The sequence below is a fragment of the Ictidomys tridecemlineatus genome, chromosome 12 (genome assembly GCF_052094955.1).
Source record: "Ictidomys tridecemlineatus isolate mIctTri1 chromosome 12, mIctTri1.hap1, whole genome shotgun sequence".
Taxonomy (NCBI): domain Eukaryota; kingdom Metazoa; phylum Chordata; class Mammalia; order Rodentia; family Sciuridae; genus Ictidomys; species Ictidomys tridecemlineatus.
Window position 1 is genome coordinate 55216702 of NC_135488.1, and position 23107 is coordinate 55239808.

General features: G+C 41.3%; 1 long non-coding RNA gene across 3 annotated transcripts in view; it reads left to right on the forward strand.

The window, feature by feature from the left end:
- The first annotated feature begins 2465 nt into the window (after positions 1-2465).
- LOC120884939 (uncharacterized) overlaps positions 2466-23107 on the forward strand; it is a 172123-nt gene continuing 151481 nt past the window's right edge. For 2 of the 3 annotated variants that reach the window (XR_013428853.1, XR_013428851.1), the window contains exons 1-2: positions 2466-2773; positions 12986-13101. This is a non-coding gene — a long non-coding RNA (uncharacterized LOC120884939). The remainder of the gene's footprint in view (positions 2774-12985; positions 13102-23107) is intronic. The other variant, XR_013428852.1, reaches the window with a different exon arrangement.

The window sequence follows — 23107 nt, forward strand, 5'->3', positions numbered from 1 at the left end:
TAGAACACACACACCACACCACACAGCTCTCAGGAAAACCCCTCAGAGCCCAATTGCCACCACCGGCTTCCTCCAAGCCTCTCAACCTCCCCACTCCTCCTGCTCTTTAGGCTGATTGGCTGGGTCGTGTGGGCGGAGCCAAAAAAGTCCCCCAATGAGCAGCTCCATGGTCTGAAAGGGCTGGGAAACAGCCCAATGAGCATCACCGCAGAGGAGCCATCAATTGGCAGCTAGAAGTTTGCTGGGGCCACTGTGAGCCAATCATCAGCTGGCAACTGGAAGTTTGCTGGCAGCTGGAAGTTTGCTGGGGCCCCTTTGGCTGTGGCTCTCAACAGTCATAGATTATATAAGGGCATAGGATCAGGAGTCAGACGAAAGTGATATCCAATTGGGAGTTGGGAGTGGAATTGGGTAGAGACTAGGGGCAAAGCCTATTAAGATGCACAGAATGTGATGTCCAGGAGAGGACACTGGTCTTCAATTTGAAAGACAGAAAGCAGGAATTTGGGGGGATGGTAAAGTAGGTGCTGATAAAGATGGGTCCCTTGCACTGCAGAGAGGGGCTAGTGATTGGTTAAGGTTGTGGCTGTGGCACCCTTTTTCTGGAACCCAGCTCTATAGTCATTTAGGGGTATTTAAGGTATGTGAATTGGGATAGTAGTTACTAGAAGGAGAGCTGTAACAAAATTGCTTGCAGGGTATGGGGAAGGCTCTGTGGGGTTGGGTGGGCACAGGGAACTGATGCAGACTTTCCCTTCTCCCAGTGGCCAGCAGGCTGCCAGGTAGGCCATCACTGGGGGTCCTTTAGAGGCATCTTTTCTTAGAAAAGAATTGGATTTGTGAAGAAGTACATGGGCAGGGTCTCTATTAGGGTTAGCCAAGTGGAGCCTGCTCTCAGATGGAATCACAGCCTTCCTTTTCTTTTTAAAAAATTAAAAGGGAAAAATAATAATAGTATTGGGCTCATAGATATTGTCAAAGGACACTTTAAGACGGATAAAATCATGACTACAGACATAAAATGAACTTGTCAAATATTTTATTTAATTCATTATTAGGCAAGGGAACCAGGAACAGGATTATTGGAGATTTAAAGGAGAAGTCATAAAGCTGGGCTATTTTTAGATCAGGAGGGCGAGATGAATTTGCATATGATGAAAACACTGGTGTTTTTACAAACAGTTGAGGAGTGTTTGCCCCAATGGAATTTAGTAGTCTGTCTATAAACAAAAGTTATTTACATTTCCATGGCAATCTACAATTCACGAGTTATAAAACAGCTCAAAGACAATGAACAGAGCCTTAGAATTAGAATGATAATGAGAACCAGAGGGCGTGCTCCAGTTTTTCACTGAAGCTCAACATTTTTTCCTGGAGTAGGCTCTGAAGATTAGGAATTTTTGCAGGTAGGCATTTAGGCTTTTGTAAAGAAAGGAAGGAAGCAAGCAACCAAAGAACTGGTGTCTGTGGAGAGAAAGGGAAGTGAGCAGAGAAGGGCATCCCCTACACCAGGGAAAGATCAGAGAACTCATTCGGTTTTGTTGGGCCCTGAGATACAATGCTAATGACTAATTCATACTAAACACTTAGCAAGTGACAGTTGTAAACTTCTTTTGCAAAAGACTCCACTGAATCTTCCTATTGGTCCTGTGAGGGCTGAGTCATTGTCCTACCATTGCAAGTGAAAACAGGGATCTGCTAAGATGTTGATCGACTGATACTTAGAGGGTGGTTATGTCTTAAAAGAAATTCAGAATAGCCCCTCTGGGATCCAGTCAGAGAAAGAAATTTGGAGACAGACTAGGATGGCCAGGGTCTGAGAAGACAACCAGTACATCCCAGTGGGTCAGTAAGGGCACTGCTGTGGCACCAGGCCTAGGTCATGGAGGCTGTCTAAGCGTAGGCGAGAGAGCACCCTAAAATCTCCAAGAAGGAGCTCTGGGGGTCCCCAGAAGCGAAAGAGCAAACTACTTAGAGCAGCTCACTTGGCATAGAAGTCACTGGGGTGGGAGGGGATTGTGCAGGACTGGAGATTATGGACCCACCATTAGGGCCTGAATCTCCTGGGAAGAGGAAATCATTGAGGGTTTAGAGTAGAAAGGTAGCTGAAAGCAAAAAGCAGGGGAAAGCAGTTCTTGAGGGAAAAGAGGGGTAGCCTCCACGTGCGACCAAGCGACAAGCAAGAATTGGGAACTGGAAAGGCGCTCGCACCACACGGGACTGGGCTTTGGGGCCTATCTTCTGGGCGTCTCTGGCCAAGACTTGGAACCAGCACCAGGACCTGTTTGGAGACAAACTGACGCAGAACCCAGGGTCCACTAGGACTAGGTCCCTAGGACTGGGTCCCTAGGACTGCTTAGAAATCTCAGGAAGATTTGAGGGACTGTCGGATAAACCCTGGGGGTGTGGTGGGGGGGCTGAACCAGAGCTCTCCGCGCGTGCGCAGATAAGGGCGGAGCCCGGTCTGCGCAGCGCGAGCGCCTTCCGCTGGCGGCTGAGAGCAGCCCCCTCACGGGAGCCTCCTGGGCGTCCCCAGTGACTTCTGCTGGGAGAAGATTCAGAGCGTCTGTTAGGAATGTTCAGCAGCAAAGAATCTGAGGGAAGACGGGGTCTTGGCTAAAGGCGGGCATTTGGTAAGATGATGTGGAGACCAAGGTCACAGAAAAGAGTCCCCCATGTGGGCTTTTGATAGTTAGTTGTTAGGGACATCGTCTTGGCGAGCTGGGGTAGGTGGTGGCAGAGATGGAGACAGCAGGATCTGCCCTGGAACAAGGTAGGGAAACCAGAGAGCTTGAGTTCTAAAGAGGTGCGGTTTACACAAAGCTGAAAACCTAGGGGCTTTGATGGGCTTCTGGGGAGAAGACTGTGGAATGTCCCCAGAGAAGCAGCAGGGGCCTTTTGGGGATGGGAAGGGATAGAAATTTAGAGTGTTAAGAAGAATTTGTTGGTAAAGCGCCGCAGGGTACTTTTTACACCTCTCAGAGGCGCGGAATGGATCGCAGGATTTGGGGGCCTCCCTCTGGTGGCCGTTTGGAAACGCGCAGAAGTATTTCTAATACTCAAAACACAACTTTTCCAGCTCTGGTAATTAATCGCTCAACAAATGAATGATCCTAGTGGAGGGCATTAAAATGACAAAGACTAGGTGTTCCGTTGACAATAAAAGCATCCTGGAGAGATCTCGGTTGATCCAAAACAGGGGAGAAAGAAGGGGAGGGGAGCGAAGGGGGGGGAGGGGAGGGGAGCGAAGGGGAGGAGGGGAGGGTTGTAGGAAGAAAGGGGAGAAACTGCACTTGGCCGGTAAACACTACTTCACTTCTGCAGGGTTAATCTCTAGATTTCCAGATATGCACAGAGGGCAAAAGAAAGGGCAATGGAGGTCACATTCAGAATAATTCTGTGTCCAGTCTACAACATCACTGATAAATTTCTGTCTTCTTGAGAAAGTTGTTTAATCAACAATATTCAACTTTCTCTTCAGTTAATATGAAGCCTTAGAGCCTATGCCAGGCTTAGCCGCACCCATCCCAGAAAGTGGGAGGGGTGTGCAATGACCCTATGGCCTAAGGTCCTTTTCACATGAGCTGCAGGTGTCTGCAGTGAGGGAACCATCACGCAGTCACAAAGAATACCGGGTGCCACTCAGCAGAAGGTCAGTGACTACTGCATCAACCCAGAAAGCAGGAAGCAGACCCCGTTGGGGCCTCATCATAGGGCTGAATTCTGCTTTCAGAGCGAAGTTCTCCTCTCAGGTTTTCTTCTCCTTGCAATGCTAGGTTTTCTTTGAAACTAGTTATGTGTGGATGTGAAGGAGAGTGAGGAAGTCTCCAGCCTAGAAGCCTTTATTTTAATGTAGTTACTGAGAATCCCATCTCTGGAACCATGTTTTCTGTTTAGCATCTCTGGTTTTCCAGCATGTGACTGTGTAATCTTGAATAGTTAACTTTAAGATACTTTACTTCCCTCATCATTTAAAGGGACATACTAACAATTGGTACTCCCTAGGGGTAAGTGTTAAGTGAATTAATACATGCCTGTTAATTAAAATTGAGCCTTGCCTTCTTAGTCCATTCGAGGTACTATAACTAAATACTATGCGGTGGGTGGATTATACAACAAATGTGTATTTAACATTGTTTTAGAGGCTAAGAAGTCCAAGATCAAGGTACCTGAAAATTCTGTGTCTGGTAAGGGTTGTCCTCCTGGTCTGTAGACAGTAGTCTGTTGATTGTATCTTCATGTGGCAGAAAGTAATAGAAAGCAAGCTGTGTCTCTTTTTATAAGGACATTAATCTCATCATGAGGGCTGCCCCTATGACTTTATTACTTCCCAAATTCCCCTCTCTAAATGCTTCCATATTGGGGATTAGGGTTTCAATATTTGATTTCTGGATGAAAACATCCAACCCATAGCACATTATTAGTGCTCAAAGCATTTTAGCTGCTGTTAGAAGTAGTGAAGGCAAAAATCTATCACTAGTTCATCTGCCAAAAGAAGGAAGTTGGAATAGAAAGGAAAAGGTTAATCTTGGGTAAGATGTTATCGAAAACAGCAGCAAGCAAGCTCTCTAAGGACAACTGAAAGACTGGCAGATGGAATGGGAGGGAGACCAATCTGAGCCTGCTCCTTGAGGCTTCATGCTCCATGCCTGGCCTTCTCTAGGGAGCCAGGTCTTGGGACTGATTAGACTCCTGATGATTGTAAGAGCCCTTACACCAGTGTTTGTCCAATCTGCTGTAAGTCAGCTTGACTGCTTCTTTGCAAACCTGAGAGCCAGGAATGGGGTTGAAAGCTTTTAAGTCGTTTAAAATTTTAATTTAGAAATCGATTGGCAGATTTTTTTGGATTGAATATTTGAATTTGCATGAGGGTTAGAATGCTAAAGAATTTAGATATCTTGGAGCATATGGCTAAACACCATAGTTTGGCACACTGCTCGGGTTTCTAATGAATATTTCATTTTGTGCACTTTGTCAGATTTATCGACTATATGTACATCCAGTTAGATGAAATTAAAAAGAAAAGGGCAGCCACTTTGTGGGTTGAAGAATCTCTGAAATATTTGTAAATTAAATTTATGACGGCAGTGTTGTACAACTGTGGGCGGTGATTATGAAAATGAAAATCACACTGTGGATTCCATGTCCATGTCACTAATGATGTGTGGACACTATGGGAAAGCAAGCAGAAAACTAGCCATGTTAAAATGATTAGACAGCAAGGGACAGTGAATTAATATTGTGGACAACTGGGAGTAACAAATAACAGAAAATTGTCCCAAATATTTGCAGAAAATTAATAGAACAAACTGAATTTTTTTACATACAGAGGGTGTATCTAGATATATCACTCTGGGGAAGACTTTGTACTACCATGCCATCTTTTTATTTGATAGAAATTTTAATGTTATTTGAGGAATTATGCACCTACCCTCTTAGAAGGAATTAAAGAATAGATAAAACCTGGATACTAAAATCCATAATTAGATACTTTATTAAAATCTTTGGAGCTTTGTCGTCAAAACATTATGGGTGGATCATGAAAATCGAAGGGAGATCAGTAGAGTAGAGGAAAGGGACCAGGAGGAGGGAGGAGGGAAGGGAAAGGGAAAATACTGGGGAATGATATCGGCCACTTATATTGTTATACTGTGTGCATGTAACAACAAATCCCACTACTATGTACAACTACAGTGCACCAATAAAAATATGAAAGGAATATTATGGGTAGAGAAATCAGTGTGGTGCTTTGCAACCAGAGTTCAAAAAAGAAAGATAACAAATTTATATTCATGGTATTTAGTTTCATAAATGGGTGTGTTCATAGGAGATTGTGATATATAATGAATATCCTCTTACAGTTTTCAAAAGGTTTGAAAGAGAATAATTGGGATTTTATTAGGGAGAAAAGCACTTAGGTAGAATAGGAAGTTGTAAACATAATAATGAATTATGAATCACTAGAAAATCTTACCACTGAATCCACTGAACAACCTCTACCAAATAGAGTATCGTGATGACTGAGAAGTTTCTTGAACACAGAAGAGATGGAATAAATATCCAAGTTTGGCTCTGGTTTTTTGAAGACGGCATGGAATTTTGTACTATTACTAAATTGGACTTAGTGTTACTAAAATCATTACTAGATTGGATGAAAATATAGAGACCACATTTCTCTGACCTCAGGGAGTCAGAAACCAAAATCAAGACTCAGAAACTGGAAATATAGAAATGTTTGGGGCAGAGAATTACAATTTGGCCTTAGCAGTTTGAAAGCTATTGATAACAGAGAAAATTTAGGCATTAGGGCCAATTTTTATGATGTTGCCACTTCTTTTTCTTGTCTTCTTTTAAAAGTAACATTTAGTTTGACTAAATAGATGATATCTAACATAGAAGTGAGCTTGCATTTGTCTTGTGTGAAAATATCGTTTAATTTGTATAATTCTTATTCTTAAGGCTAGTTATTTGTATCAGTGATTGCTCAATTTGTGGAAAAATAATTACTTACACTATGAGGCTCAATTGATGTACCTAGTCATGATCTCTACCTCTTGTCCCCTGTCTGTAACTCTTTGATGGAAATTAGAATACAGTTTGAGGCTTGTCTTGGAATGGTGTCTGTGTCTTCTTCTAGTTCCTTTAGGGAAGAGTCAAGTCATGCTTGTCTTTGAGCCGACAGCACTTTGAACAGTAGGAGAACAATACATACTTTCTGACCTGAGTAGCTGAATTAATCTGAAAACAGAAATGAGAAAAACCTCAGAAAAATGGAAACAAAAATAGACTCATGAGTCTCAAAGACCTAAAAGTTATCATACATATACATTAGATAAAAATAAACAAAACAAGCCTGATATTGATCATTTAGGTGTGTTTCTCAGGCCTCTGAAGGTCTGTCCTTCCTTCTTACTTAAAATGGATGAGAGGCTTAATCATTTAGGAAACCCAATACCTAATAAGTAGTACACTTGACTCTTTATTCTTAATCTATTCTTTGGCAAGGTGATATGGCCTAAGAATTTAGAGCAACGTGTAAGATAGCAAATAAAACTTAACAGGCCCTCTCAAGTCAAATTTGCTTGCAAAACGAAGGAATTAGCTAACATAACTGAAAAGAGTTATGTCACGGGGTTCCAGAACAGTTCCTTCAAGATCCCAGGCCCTTTCTTCTGGGATTCTCTTAGCTCTGTTTTTGTATACTTACTAGCATCTTCCTTAAATTTATCTCCATTATGGTCCAAAATTTGCAGCAGTGATGCCCTGAAATATCCTGTGTAAGTAGTATATACCATTGCCTTATATTTCTGAGAAGTTGAGAAATTTATTTTTGTTTGGCTAGTTTAGAATTCTTGGGTCCCAGAGTCACCTCTGAACCACTCACTGGAGTCAGGGGGAGAATTGGGTCAACTGCTTTAGCTAAAGTTGGAGACTCTGTCCTGGCAGTTGAGACTGGAATCAAATTCCCTGCAACAAGATGGATTAGGCAGAGAAATCAGGCTCTTACCCTCCTTTTTTTCCCCTTGCTATTTATATGATGGGTAAATAATGCCATTTGTTCTGTAAATTTGGAGTCTTCTGAATTTGGATGATTGCTCGGAGGGGTTATTTGACTTGGCCTCTAATCCCCTATGAATCCAGCAGGCTGAGCTGTGTGGCAGAGTGAGGGAAGGAGCTGTCATGAATCGGTGCCAACCACTCTCACTGTTTCCACTAAGATTTAGTAGATTTATATATATATATATATATATATATATATATATACATATATGTTTATGTTTATTATTTGCTGTATGAAATTTCTAGAGACTTAAAACATTGAAAAGTAATCTCGTGGAATGTGGGTCCTCATGCCAACTTTGTGGAAGAGAAACTCTATAATGGTGGAAACCTCCAGATTGCTTTCTACCATTATTTTGGATAATGTCTTAAGATGTCATTTTGATGTCCTATTTTTTGATATATTTTTCTTCATTAATGGTTAAGATTTTTGTTGTTATTTATTTGTTCCTTAGTTTATTATTTTCTTTCAATTTGTTTAGAACTTCTGGAATTTTTTTAATTGGATTTCATTAAAATTCTGCCATGTATGTTTACCTTTAAAAAGTGTGTAAATTTCAATGGGTCATTCTTAACTGGAGGTCATTTTGCCCCAGGGGATATTTGGCAATGCCTGGAAACATTTTCTGAGTTATAATGGGTTAGAGGTGAGCTGCTTGCATTCAATGGATTGAGGACAGAGATGCTGCTGAACACCCTGCAATGAATGGTACAGCTCCTCACCTAGAGAGTTATTTAACCCCAAATGTCAGCAGCACTGAGGTTGAGAAACATTGAGTTAAAGCATAGCTGAATCCTCCACCAGATCAATACGAGGCCCTTGGAATTATTGTCCCTCCTTAGAGGCATGCTCTTTCCATCCAGTATTTTAGTTCTAACTTGTATTGTTAAAGCTCCTCTATTTTGTGACTCTCCCTACCTTTTGTGAAACGAGCCATGCTACAAAAATGGTATCCTTTTGGGTTTAGTTGTACTATAGAAAGAGGGTCAGTTGGAACACCTAGTCAGCCATAGACTCAAGCTCATGGCTCCTTGTGACTCTTTCAGTATACACTACAAAAGTATTCCTAATAAAAGATAGCATCTTAGTCAGCTTTGCATCACTGTGACCAAAATACTTGATAGAAAAAACTTAGAGGAGGAATAGTTTATTTTAGATCATGGTTTTAGAGGTTTAGTCTAGGGTGAGCTTTGAGCCCAAGGTGAGGTGGAAGAGTGTGGTGGAGGAACACTGCTGCTTTCATCAAGAATGGGAAGCAGAGAGAGCAAAGGGAAGGGGCCCCAAGGAAGATGAACACCCTCAGTAACCTACCTTTCCAGCCATACCCCACCTGCTTACAGTTACTACCCAGTTTTTCCATTCAAACTGAGTGGACTGGGTGAATTAGTGACAGTTTTCATAATCTTATCATGTTACTCCTAAATATTCTTGCATTAACTCAGGAACTTTTGGGGGGACACCTTGTATCCAAACCATAACAATAATTCATCATATCTATCAAACTAGAAGTTCACTTAGCATTTTAAGGAAAGCGTGATATACCACACTGTCATTTTGCAATTGTGCTTTTGCAAAACCGGTCAGCACCACTAGCCAACTCTGCAGCACTGTAAGGTCAGAGAGTCTGCAGTATTCTGATGGAAGTCAAGTTGGTGAAACGCTTCTGTTTTACTGCGTTGCCTACATGATTTGCTTGCCTCTGCAGCCAAATTTTGAGTTCAGCTTTTTTGAGATAAAACTACCTTCAATTCTTCTAGACACTGATGGATCAACTTTATGAAACACCAGTGTATAATAGGAAGAACAGGTGCTTGATCCTTCCCTATTAGGGGCCCCTCATGCTGAAGGATGGGTAGTCAGCACTGTCACTAGGTGCTGTGCGGAACTGTCAGGTGTAATAGCTCATTTTTGACTTCCTTTGTTTTGGGAACCCATTCCTGTCAGAGTTGGAATAAATAATTTGAACACTTTAGTTACAGCCAGCAGAAATGGAATCAATACATGCCAAGATTAACTTCAGTGATTAATCCCAGAATCAATGAACCAAATGATTATCATTTCTGTCAACTGAAGATTCTGGGATGCAAAATTGTGATTAAAGAGGTGGGTTAATTTTCATCTGCTGGCTTCTGGAGCAGGCGTGTCTGAAGCCAATGATTTTCACTTCCCTTGCCCTGCAATTGTTCCAGTGATACCATCTCGCTGCAGCCAATTTCTGTGTCGCACAGCAGGGTGCTCGGAAGCTGTATTTGACAATGATGAGAGGCAAAGTTGACTTAGTCTAGGCTGCTAAGTCTCCAAGGATGATTCCAAGCCAGTGAAACTTCTGACTTTTAAATCAGAGTGATTATTCTGACTCTGTGTTATAGGTAGGCGGATATGGTTTGCTGTTTTTCAACAGAGAGCAGAAGGAGGCTGGAGAAAAGACTGGAGATATAATTGCCTAACTGAATGTTCTAGATATCAGTCTGTTTGGGATTGAGATTCCTTTCAAGAGATGCTCCCCACCAGGAATAGAGCACAAGTAGCAGAACAAAGGGCTTACCCTGTGCTCAGCACAGTGCTCAGGGTCCTGTGCATCCTACTTGAGGCTCACATCACCTTTCTGTGGTAGTGCTGTTTAACATCCTCATTTACCAGGAGCCTTAGTCATTGAAGTATCTTTCCCAAAGAATCACGCCTATCCTAAATCTGATTCTGAGCTCTCTGATTTCAGTTGCTTTCTTAAGATTATCTGTGTGGGAATAAGGAGAGATGGCTCTTCTTATAGTTTGAATTGTATCTCCTCAAAATGATGTGTTGAAGTCCTAACTTCCAGAACCGCAGAATTGTAACTGACTGAGAAATCATGCTTTGAAGATGAGGCCATACAGGAGCAGGGTAGGCCCCTAATCCAATGAGTTCTTATGGGAAGGTAGCCTTTTGAGGACAGCCACAGGGAGAATGCCCTGTGAAGATGGAAGATTAGAACAAAAATCTATAATCCAAGGATACCAAACAGTCCCGCCAAACCATCTAGTTTTAGGGAGACATGGTTCTCTCAACACTTTGGTTCCAGACTTCCCCTTCATAACTTTGTGACAAGAAATTATTGTTGTTTTAAGCTACCCAGTTAATGGTCTGTGATGAAAACCCAAGGAAATGCTTATATGTATATGTTCGTCTTTATGGAATACTTATTAAAATGAACAAGAAATAAGTCTTCATTCTTAAAGACTCCTATGTATAGAACATAATGTCAAGAGTCATGGGAAAAGCATAGATTTGGTCTGTGTGTTTGTTTAACATTCTTATTATTTTCTTCTTTACTAGTTGCCAGGTACTATCTAGGCTGAGAAGTTCATGTCTTATCTCTGGAGTCAGATCTGATTTGGTGGGAGGCCCTACTGCATTTGAACCTTCAGACCTCAGGGGAAATGGCTTAACCTGTTCCTTGTGCTAGTTGCTTATCTTTAAAGTGGGGAGGATGATAAGAAGAAGGTCTAAGAAAGCTGATTCAAGGATAGTGTTTACCACTGTGCTTGGCACAGAGAAATGCTCCATAGATAGGGTGTTATCCTCATGTCTTTAAGAACTGTGTGACGTAGGTACTGTTGTGCCCATTGTAGAAAGGTAGAAATGAAGGTTCTAAGGGCCTCAGTGATTTCTCCAGGACTGTAGAAGCAGAAGGGGCCCGCAAACCCCATGTGAAGCTCTCCACAGTCAGGGTTCCCTCCCTTCCACCACAGTGCCTACCAAACTAGAGCATGAAGTCTGGGTGCCAGATAAGAGCCTGGTATACAATAGGAGGTAAATGTGAGCACCAGGTACACAAAATGAGTCCCATGATCAGCCTGACCATCAGCTGAGAATGGCGTCAACCTGTTGGGATATTCATGGAGGTTCTGCCATACAGGAAGATGCATGTCAGAAGCATCTATGGGACTGACTTTATTATGTTTCTGTAACTTGAGAGAGTTCTGTTTGCTTTAAGGCACCAGAGGGGCTTAGCACAGTGGCAGAGGCCTGTAATCCCAGTGGCTCTGGAGGCTGAGGCAGGAGGATCATGAGTTCAAAGCCAGTCTTAGCAAAATCAGAGCAAAAACTCTGTGAGACCTTGTTTCTAAATAAAATACAAAATAGGTCTGGGGATGTGGCTCAGTGGGTGAGGGTCCCTGAGTTCAATTCCCGGTACTTCCCCCACCCCACCCCCCCAAAAAATCAAGGCACCAGAGAGGACACCATGGCAGAGTGGTAGGAGGATAAAGATGAGTAGGTTGAAGATGGGTAGGTTTTTTTTTCTCCTTCCCCAATTAGGCTTATGAAATAGGATGATCTGAGACTGGACATCAATATTTTTAAAAGCCTTATTGGCTGGACATGTCAAGACTTTTTTTCTTTCTGCTGTAGGCACAGATTAAGTGGGGGAGGACTACAAATAACATTTTAACATACCCTTTAAATGTAAAGGCAAAAATCAAAAGCCAAAATCTACCTTCAAAATACAGAAATTCAAGATAACATGCAAATAAGGGTTTGCCTATATAATAATATGTTATTTCTATTTTGGACTGAATTCAAGGTGGACTGAAGGAAAGATGGGGACTTTGCTATTAAATATTACTCAACAGTGTTGCAGCAGCGGCTGGTCAGTGTCACATTCTCTAAATAATTGGGGCACGGGTGGTTGAAAACATTTAGAGGTTCCAGAAGGAAAGAGCACTGTCAGTGATAGTGAAACACAAAAGCCATTTCAAATAAAATGCTACTGAACCCTTAGCCTCAAACCACTTTCCTGATAAAATTACAGAGCTTGTTCCATTTATATCCATATTAACTTTTAACCTCCATACCATTCCAATAGTAGAAAATTAATCACACAACCTAATAATGTGAATCAAGGAGGGGAAATCTGAATTAGTGACAATACCAAATGCCAGAAGTATTTAACAAGAATATAATTTTGTTATCGTCATGTGGCATATTTGTAACTTCCAAGTGTAAAACCTCTGTCAGCAATCTCACGTGAAATAATGTATTGAAAATACCCCTACTTGTTAAAAGTTCCTATTATATATTAATGAGTTATTAGAAATTGTTGAAGGAATTCAACAATTGGCTACTAATATTAGTCAAGATCTTTTTCAGTTGTGTGAATAAATATACACAGAGAAATTATTTTGAACATTGTACTCTATAATACTGCCAATGTTTGGTCAGATATTCACAGTTAATAGATTGGTGACGTTTGATGTTTCCTGATGTATCTAAAATGCTGTCTGGGAAAGTTTCCATTGCTTTGGTCTTGAAAAGTGTTCCCTGTTGCAAACAAGCAGAGGGCCAGCAGGTGGCAGTATATCCCCACCTGTGGGATTAGATCTTGTTCAGGAAAAGCCCCCACTCTGGGAATAAGTAACTCAAAAATGTTCCTTTGCTCTGTGACAGGTGGAAAGCCATCAGCCAAGTTCTTTTCTCCACACAGCTGCAGAGTATTGGTGAAGTACCTACTCTGTCCTTGTCCTTGGGGGATGAGATGGTCCTGCCTGTTCATCCGTCTTCAGGTAACATTTAGTGCCCTTGTTTTACAGGGCTGGTTTTGTAAAGTCCTGCCAGAGACCACTGCTCTGATGCCCAGTTCAGCACCACGAGAGTGTGAAATGTGTACTCTCCAAAACAGCAGTATCTCCAACACACTCCTTGGGTAATGAAAAAGGTGATAGGGAAGCACAAGGCCTCGTATTTTTTCATCAGGCTCAGCAATACCAAGCCATGATGGTTGAGCTGGAAGGACCCTTGGGGTTTGTAGCCCACCTTCTCATTTCATAGAGAAAGCAACTGAAACAACAACAACAAAAAAAATAGGATTTAATATTTTAAGATAGGGGGCCTCCTTAAATATTTGCAACAATCAAATATTCAAAGCTCCATCTCACTTGCAGTCAAAGATCCACTTCATTAAAATTTGTGAAATAATGAGGAAAATAAAAAACGAATCAGCTGCCAAGAGCTGTTTCCCATGCCCGGTCTCTAGCTGGCTTCTTGTCTTTTTCTACATACACACTTAATTCCCCTCGAGGAGGATTTTCAACAGTGTCGGTAACTCAGTAGTTATCAACTCTGGCTGCATATTAAAACACCTTGCGAGGGGCAGAATGCTCTCTAGTAGAGAATTTCAGCTAAGGCAGTCATTGGCAGTGTGTCCTATGCAGCTTCTTGTTGGTCTGTTCTGGTTTTCAGGATCCTCTCTCATTTCCTACAGGTCATTTGGGTCTTCACTGCATCAAATCTCTTGTCCCTGTTATCACCTCTTGATTTCTCCATTTCATCTTCGACTTGCCCCTCTACCATGTAGGTGAACCTCCTGAGATTTCTTAACTTAGGCCTTATTTAAAGAATATATGTTTAGAGTGATGGTTATTTTTTTCTTTTCCATTGATGAATAAAAAAAAGTATTAGAAATCACTCAGATCATGTAGAGGAGACACAGGAGGTTCAGTGAGCCAGGAGGGAAAAGATTCACAGTGTTAAAAGTATAGTGATTTAGGCAGCAGGGAGGAGATTGCTGTGGATGGTAGCAGGGAGGGGCTTTCAATAGTGGAGTGATGTCCTCACCCTGGAGAAAAAAGTACAAATGCAAAGGGAATACTTGAAGACTCACACAGACTAGTGATTATGGTGTGATGAGATACAGCATTGGATTACTTAACTAAGAGGTGCAGCATGTTTGGGCTCTGGGTTCAATCCAGAGTACTTCTTCCCTGGGAGGAGGAGGAGGAGGAGGAGGAGGAGGAGGAGGAGGAGGAGGAGGAGGAGGAGGAGGAGGAGATGATGAATTATTGTTGCTTGGTGAGAGTAAATAACTTAGAATTGGGAGGCATGTTATGAACTTGGCTGTCTCTGTCGAGTTTGTACACAGTGACTGGGCAGAGAGCTGAAGAGTAGTGAGCTGGTCGGATATCACGAGATGGAGCATGTGCAGGGCTTTGGTCTCCATCCAGAGCTTTGTTGTACATCTCTTACCTAAGAAGGGGTGGGGGATGTGGATTACAATTTAATCCAAGACAAGACAAGAGAATGTATCAGGACAGGAAATGTCATCATACTATTTATAATCCTGCTCTGAGACCAAATACTGACACAAAAGACTAATGAATGAGAAAGCACGGATTCTCTGTTTACCAGCATAGAGTCCTTGAAAGTTAGTTTTCTATCTCTACTTCTGTTTTGCTACCGAATTATTTTATTCCAGATGTGACCTTTGCATGTTCAATCAGGAGTCCATCCTCTCTCTAAATAATAAAGACATTAACCTTCTCAGCCCTAAAATTATCCTTCTTTGAGTTATTTTGCCTAGGAGCAACATAAGCTTCCAATCAGTGGCTTTGCGTGCCTGAGCAGCATCAGGAGGCTTTGTAATGGTGTGTGAGCGCACTGTCGAAATCAGTACACTCCACGTGAACATCGCTGATTGCTTAAACCACACGGCTAGACCCAGTGTCCTTTCTGAGTCGATGAGATGCTAAAATCTTTTTGCAAAAGAGAATCCCTGGCAGTTGAGCTAGAAAAAATTCAAGGTCTGAAATGGAGTTCACTCTGTGAAATTGAAACCCAAATAAAGAAATTCCATGACGTGGCCAAAGACCCAGTGTACATCAGTGCTTGATATGTACACAAAACCAAAGTCTTCAGACTTCCCAAATATCTCATTATGTAGCATTTTTCTGCACAAGGTGGCTAATAAATCAAATTCAAAATTTATCGTAGGTTTTGCTTTGAGAAAAATTTAAGTAAATTTTACTAGATACATGGATAAAAGCTAAAGAATGAGTTTATTTCACTAAGCCAGGAACCTTTCCAAGATCAAGGGTGGCTTCAGTTTTGAACATAGAAGCCATTTTGTCCATCTTGCCATGGGATTCATTTGGAATTGCAGGTTGCTCTGCAACCTGTAGCTACAGGCAGAGCACAGCTGCAGGAGAATCAGGGCCACGATGAAGGACCTTGACCCAGCTCTCTCCACAATGGCTGTGGTGCACCTTCTCTTAGCCACAGTGTCAGTTTTCATTACCCTGACATTTTTCACGCTTTGATGTGTGATATGAAACGGTCGCCTTTGGCGATACATGGGGAAATGAGGCTTCACAGGGACACAGAACGCCTGCCAAAGGAAAGGTGTGGAGAACGGATGTGACAAGGTTATTGAGATTGCTTTCTTAAGGAGATTCGGCTCAGCTGTACATGATGAGGCTCCCAGTTTCTATATCGCCTTGTTTATTGTAGGGGTCTCTGTGCTTCCCCCTGCGGATTTGTCATGGGTGCTTTTGCCATCACTGTCTACATGAGAAGTATTTCAGGGTAGAGAGAACGCATTCCTGGTCACCTAGAAAGATTCAGCAACATTGTTAATTTCCATTTCAATTGCCAAGGCCTCAAAATGATCAGGCTGACCTTTAGTTTTTGTGTTGTGATTACTAACTTTCTTTGCACAGTTGTATTTTGTTCTTGTTCTGTGATCCTTTATACCCTAATTGAAGAGCTTCCTTTGCCTCTTCCGCGTCTACAGTCAAATGAAAATAATAAAAATATTCAGACTACATTGACATTGTTTTCCTTCACATACTGTAGAGGAAAGAACAGGCTGCTGGAGCATGGAGGTGAGAGCCAGAAATTCAACAAAAACTTCCAGAGGGCATAGGAGCCCCGTTTTCATCTGGGAGGAGATTGCTAGCAGTAAGAGGCCCAGTGTGCTGACTGGGTCTTAGCAATGAGCTGTTTTAGGAAGGTGGGCTGTGACAGCATAATTTCAGATGATGGATCTGTTTTGTGTCAGGATTTTGTGCAGTCAGTGACTAGAGGAACAGAGTGTGTGTGTGTGTGTGTGTGTGTGTGTGTGTGTGTGTGTGTGTGTATGCAGCATGTGCATATGTGTTTGCCCAAAATCTGGCTTTTGTCCCTATCTCAGCTGTCTATTGATGCATAACCAGTAACCACAAATTTAGGGACTTCAGCTTTTAACACATATGTATCATCTTACGGTTGCCCTGGATCGGGAGTTGAGACTAGAGTTAATTGAACTCTCGGCTTGGGATTTCACAAGGCTGAAATTAGGGTGTTGGACAGAGCTGTCAACTCATCTGCATTTCTTTTACCTATTTCAAACTCACATGGTTGGTGGCAGCATTCAGTTTCTTGGAGTTGAAGGGCTGAGGCTCCTACAGGCTCCTGGAGGCTCCTGGAGTCTGGCCTTCTCTATGGGCAATTTACTGTATAGCAGATTGTTGACTTCTGCCAGGCCTCATCTGTCTAGGGAAGGCCCGCCCAGGCCTAGCTCTCTTGATCAGCTCACCGCTAACTAAGGACCTTAATTATCTGCAATGTTTTTACCTTTGCCATACAAATTATAGTTTCTTCCCCTCACTCGAGGGTGCAACATCAGGTACCCAAGAGATGGAGGCAGGCATTCATTCTCCCTGTGGCAATCTTCCTTAGTCTGCCGACTGTCCACGGAGCCATGGTTGATTCCCTAACTTCCAGGTCCATCAGGCTTTTCCCTGTTCTCACTTTCCCTGTGGCATGGAACACTGCTGTCCACCCTCCTGATCCTTCTTAGAGAGAAAACTCTAGTTTTCTCTGTCTTCTTAGTCCCACTGGAGAGGGAATGTAGGATCAGGGAAACACTACACAGAACAGATCCCAGCTCTGCCTCCCAGTAAGAGCAATATACAAATAGCAATCTCCTGCTGCTTGATGACACTGACAGGGTTTGGAAATGCAGAGGAGCATCCTCTTCTTCTGCTTCCCATTCCATTCTTGCTTTAGTATCTTCCATTGGCAGAACCTAAACAGAAACCTGCAGGTTTGGGCAAGGGAGCCTGGAAAATACCCACTGCAGGCTCCAGCCCCAGCATGTGGGCATGGAGCTGGGAGGCCACAGGTAAACAGTGGGCACCATTATGTGCTCATTGTAAACCACAGTGACACAGTGGAGCTAATATATCTGATCCCTTTGTCAGCTCTGCTTGGGGATAAGAAATACTCCTTCAGGTAAAACTTAGCTTCAAGTTATAGATATTGGTTATCTTTTTTTTTTTTTTTGCCTCAAAGTATCTCTATCTGTTCCTCAAAGCTGTTTGGCCAGTGGTTTTCCACTTCATATTTTCATTTGTTCAACACCACTTGTGGCTTCCTGAATCCTCCTTAGAGAGTCTCATCCCTTGAGCTTTTCTAGAAACATTTTCAAATTTATTTTTAATTGACATAATAATTTTACATTTTTATGGGGTACATTGCGATGTTTCATATATTGCTGACAAGTCAGGATATTTAAGTCATCTATCATCTCCGGTGATGATTTCTTTGTGAGGAGAAGATCTGAAATCTTCTAGCTATTTTGAATTATTCAGTACAATATTGTTAACTACAGTCACCTTTCTGTGCAACAGTACATTAGAACTTCAGGCTTCTGTATGGCTGTGTCTAGGATCATTTCAATCACTCTGAACTCAGTATCGGGAAGTTCCACCCATTAAGATCCCAGGGCTTCCCTCCCACTGCCCCTTGCCTTTCACTCAGAGATTCAGAGGTCTGGCATGCAGCAGGCATCACAGCAGGGATTGCAGGGACTCAGAATCAGTTCTGACACAGCTGCCAGATGATGAGACTGCTCCCTGCATACTACCACGGTCAAATGATGCTCTGACCCACTTTACACCACTAGTCCCCCAGCCTGGAAGAGACCAGCCTCCCGAGGGTTAATCCACTCCTACGCTAATCTGCTCCTTTTCATTGTGCCTTTTATTGCTTTGGGTTATTGTAAAAGGTGCAGAGATTAATTAGCAGATTTAAAACCTTGAAAGCTTCATTACATAATTTTAGTCATCAGCAAACCTTGGGAAAACCTAAAAAATGAAGGCACTCAATCATATTAATTGAAAATTTAACTGGGTGTCTTTATAGAATATTTTATTGCTTGTCTTCTGAACAGACAGCTGCCTTAATGTGTCCTTAGACACTGAAGTTCATGGCGAGGATGCTCCTTGGGAGACCTTGTTCTTGTGTTGGTGTGAGGAGGTAGGATTTGCCTGTAGCAACTGACATCATTAGCTAAGGTTGGCCCTGCTTTAAGAAATCCTATCTGGAATCCAGGAGCAAGTAGAGTATACTAGGGGATTATTCATTTACAAAAGTGTCTTTATTTTAATAAAAAAAATTGAGATTCTAAAACAGTGCTTTTCTCTCTGTTTCCATGGAATACTTTAATTGGTGAGGATTTATTTTTCTCTCAGCTAGTGCTGGGACATGCTCACTGGCTTCAGGAAATCCTGTACACCTGTGAACACGGTCCTCACAAAGCTGCAGGTTGTGAACAGGATGATGAATCCAGTCGAGACTGAATTTTCTCTCAGCTTCAGGGACAAACTGTCCCAGCATAAATACCAGGCTGACCTTCTCCCCAGCTTCCTCTGCCCTTTATCAGGGATGATATAGGAAGGAAGGTCATCTCAGAGTTTGTTACTTGCTCAATGAGAGATACTGCAGGTCTTTTGACAAATAAGGGAAAGTAAAAAGAGAAGTAAGACCATTTACAAACAAAAAAATGAAATGTGAACACATGGCCTTGGCACAGACTCAGTGACTGCTCTTTTATATTTGGTATTTATGCTTCCTCCAAAGTACATGTTCATGGTCAAGAAATCTTCCTGAATCCCTTAAGAGATGAGAGACCGGCCTCTTGGACTTGGGTTTGGCTTCTTAGGCATTGTCTGAGCATCCCCCTCCCCCTGCAACCATGCTGGCCCTGGGGTTCATGATGTTTCATCTCAGTTACTGCAATTAGATGGGAGGGCAGTCTCGGTCTCCACAGTGTCCTGCACACATTGTTCTGCACTGCTTTGTCTGCATGTGCTTCTTTTTGCTGTCTGTCACCAAGATCCCTGTGCAGACTGTGTGAGAGAACATGGAGCAGTTCACACACAACCAGAACAAAAGCCAGAGGACTATCTTTAGCTTGTGTCTGTCACTCCCCATTTCTCAGCTCTTGAGTGGTTCCTGTGATTTTTAGCTTCTGTTTGTCCCTATTAATACGTGGCTTAATCATATGCAATGATTCATATTACTTTTTTGGTGGTGTTTTTGGTAAAATATAATAATAATAATAATAATAATAATAAGCCCTCAACACAGTCCTAGGACTTGCATTCATTGTTTGTTGTGTTTTATATATGAATTGTTTTACTCTTTTTTCTTTTTCCTTTTTGGTACTGGGGATTGAAGCCAGGTGTGATTAACCACTGAGCCACATCCCCAGCCCCTTTTTAAATTTCTTATCTTGAGACAGGATATCACTTAGTTGCCCAGGCTGACCTTGAACTTATGATCCTCATGCCTCAGTCTCCTGAGTCACTGGGATTACAGGTGTGCATTACCACACCTGGCAGAAACAGTCTTATTCTTAAGAAAATTCTTTGAACTTTTCCCTTTGAGAGAAAAGTCACATAGTCTTTAAAAACTATCATTATAACACTGGTGGTAATTTCCAAGTGAGGCTATTTCCTTCTCTGTACAGTTTTTTCTATCATGTCCTTAAAATAAATGCTACTTGCTCCAATCTGGTCTTCAGATATCAGTTCACACTAACACTGGTCATCGCTACTTCTCTCAAATAACAGTCCTAAATTGGCTTCATTCTGTTACAATTCAAGTCACCAGCACGCATAGGAAGTATCTTATTTTGTGGACTAACAGGTATGTTCACTCTGATGCTCTTTCAAGCTTTTCTGCTGGACATACAATGCAAGCATTCCATTCAGTGCTGCCATCTGCAAAAACACCTATGCCTTATTACAACCATCACCTGTTAGCATCTCTGCCTCCAATTAGACAGAGCTCTTATAGATTTCTATTTAGAGGAGGCCATGTTACCCCATGTCTTCTTAGGATTAAGTGATTCCTCATTATTTTATTTTGAAAAATTTCAAACATATAGAAAAGTTTACTGACTTATACAGTAACATAGCTCCCTACTACACAGATTTCACAGTTATTAATATTTTTCTATTTTATATCTTATTCTATCAATACTTTCAATCATTTATCATCAGTCAATCCATCTCTATCGTCATGCATTTAAATGACAAATATTGGTACTCTTTTAGTAGTCAGCTCTGAAATGATCTTCATGTCCTGAAGCTTTTGCCCATGTGTTGTCCCATCCCATACTACATCAGAGTTGATCTACATGATCAACAAATTATGATTAAACACTATGCTGTATGACCTCTAAGGTAAGATCACACAGGAACTAAGTTTTCTCTGTGCAGTATTTAACTCTGGGTAAGATGACTGTAATGAACAGTCTTGTGGAGAAACCTGAGTGAGGAGGAACTGAGACCTCCTGCCAAAAGCCACAGGAATGAACCTGGAGAGAATCATCTAGCGCCAGTCCAATTTTTAGGTGACTATAACCTCTGCTATCACCTTGATTGCAACTTCCTGAAAGAACCTGTTACAACCACGTGGCTAAACTGATATAAGTTTCTTCATCTATAAAAATGGTGAGATAATAAATGCTTGTTGTTTTAAAGCACCATATTTTAGGACAATTTGTTACATAGAAATAGATAACTTGTCCTCCTTAAACTCTTCAGTGTGCACAGAATTAACTAGAATTCAAAGTTCATTCCTGCTTTCTTTTAAGATTAAACTTAAATTAAGTCTTAAATAAGCCACTTAGAGTTTTGACTAACATACTAAGTAACCCAGGCTCTTCTCTACATTAACCTAGATAGTTCCTATACAACCTTTTTATGTCAATGTCTGCCCCATCCCAGAAACACATTTATTCTTCCTTTTCTAAATTATGAATTAGAGCTAGGTGTGGTGGCACACACCTGTCTGTAATCCTATCAATTTAGGAGGCTGAGGCAGGGTGATTGCATGTTTGAGACCAGTCTCAGCAACTTAGCAAGACTGTCTCAAACAAACAAACAAACAAAAACTAAAAATAGGGACTAAGAATGTAGCTCAGAGATAGTGGTAAAGTGCCCCTAGGTTCAATTCTCAGTTTAAAAAAAATATCATGAATTAGACTTATTTATGCAGGAAATTTATAAAATTGAATCATCTTCCATGAACTATTTTGTGTGGCTTCTTTTATTCACTGTTTCATTTGTGAGATTCATGCATGTCATTGTGCTCATTTTCTGTTTGTTCATTTTTGCTGTTGAATATTTTTCCACTGTTTGACTCTTTTATGATGTGTCTCTTCCCCTATGAAAGATATTTGGGTTGATTGCAGTTTGAGGCATTGTGTAGAAAACTACTCACGTGATCTTGTTTAGGTCTTTTTATGCAGAGAAGTCTTTTGTTTGTTTATTACAGATGTAGGATTGTTAAGTCATGTGGTAATTATATGTTTAAATTTTAATGAAACTGCAAAATCTTTTGCTGAAGTGGCTGCCCCATTTTACACTTACTCCACTAATGAATGAGAGACTTCTGGTGATGCCACATTCTTAATAGCCCTTGATATTGTCACTTTTTTTTAACATTAGCCATTATGATGAGTGTAAGATTTTTAATCCCTTGTCTCATTGTCCTGTTTTTCTGTTTTAGGTTTCTGATCTTTTTCAGAAGTATTATTTTTACATTTTGACTACAAGATAATGTTCATTGCCCCAGTTCACATTGTTTTCTAAATTATTCATATGCAGGTTTTGTTGTGTTTTGATTTATTTGTAAACTTTCTCTTTGCTCATCTTGAATTCAGAAGTGATCTACTCATGTCTTACGTTCACTTACTTTTAACTTGGGAAAGATGGGTTCTACCATTTCAGATAATATGTTGTTTCCCATGAAGTGCACATACTTATGGACATGTCCTTTCATATTAGCTCCTTTGCCTTGGAAAGGAAAGCCAAAGTGCTGAGTTACTGAGTTGGGCACAAGACAGCCTCCAGCACACATGTGGATTCTGTAGAGCTCTGCAGTAGACATGAGTGCTCTTGAGCTCAAATTCACTAGCTCAGGTCCAATGGAAGGATGATTTCTTAACTCTGCTCCTTTTCTCTGGAAATAAGCAGGGCTCTCCATGTCCCTCTACCACCATGTTTTTGCTTCTTTTCCTTCTATAGCTCTTCAACTGCTAAGACGACACTCAGATGACAGCTTCCCATGCCATCTTTCATCCTTCCTTTGAATTGTTTTCTGAGTGTTTATTAGTATCTTACATTAGGCAAACATGCCTTCCAGGTTTTGATATTGTTTTGTTTGAAGCCTTTCTGAGCATGCTGCTAAGAAGCTGAGGGGAGCTCCTGAAAGGGATTCTCCCCATATCCTTTAATTTTTCATTATCATCCCTTTGATTGCATGAGTCTTTATGGTAGGGCTCTACCACCCTGCTACTTTTATTACTCAGATGTTCTACTGCATAGCAGACCATCAAAAATATATGTTATAGTTGGTTGGACTGAACTGAATAACATTATTAAATTTTTATGGACAATGAAATATCTTTTGAAAGCCATATATCAGCTGATTTTTTTTGCCCATTACCTTCCCTAGGCCCAC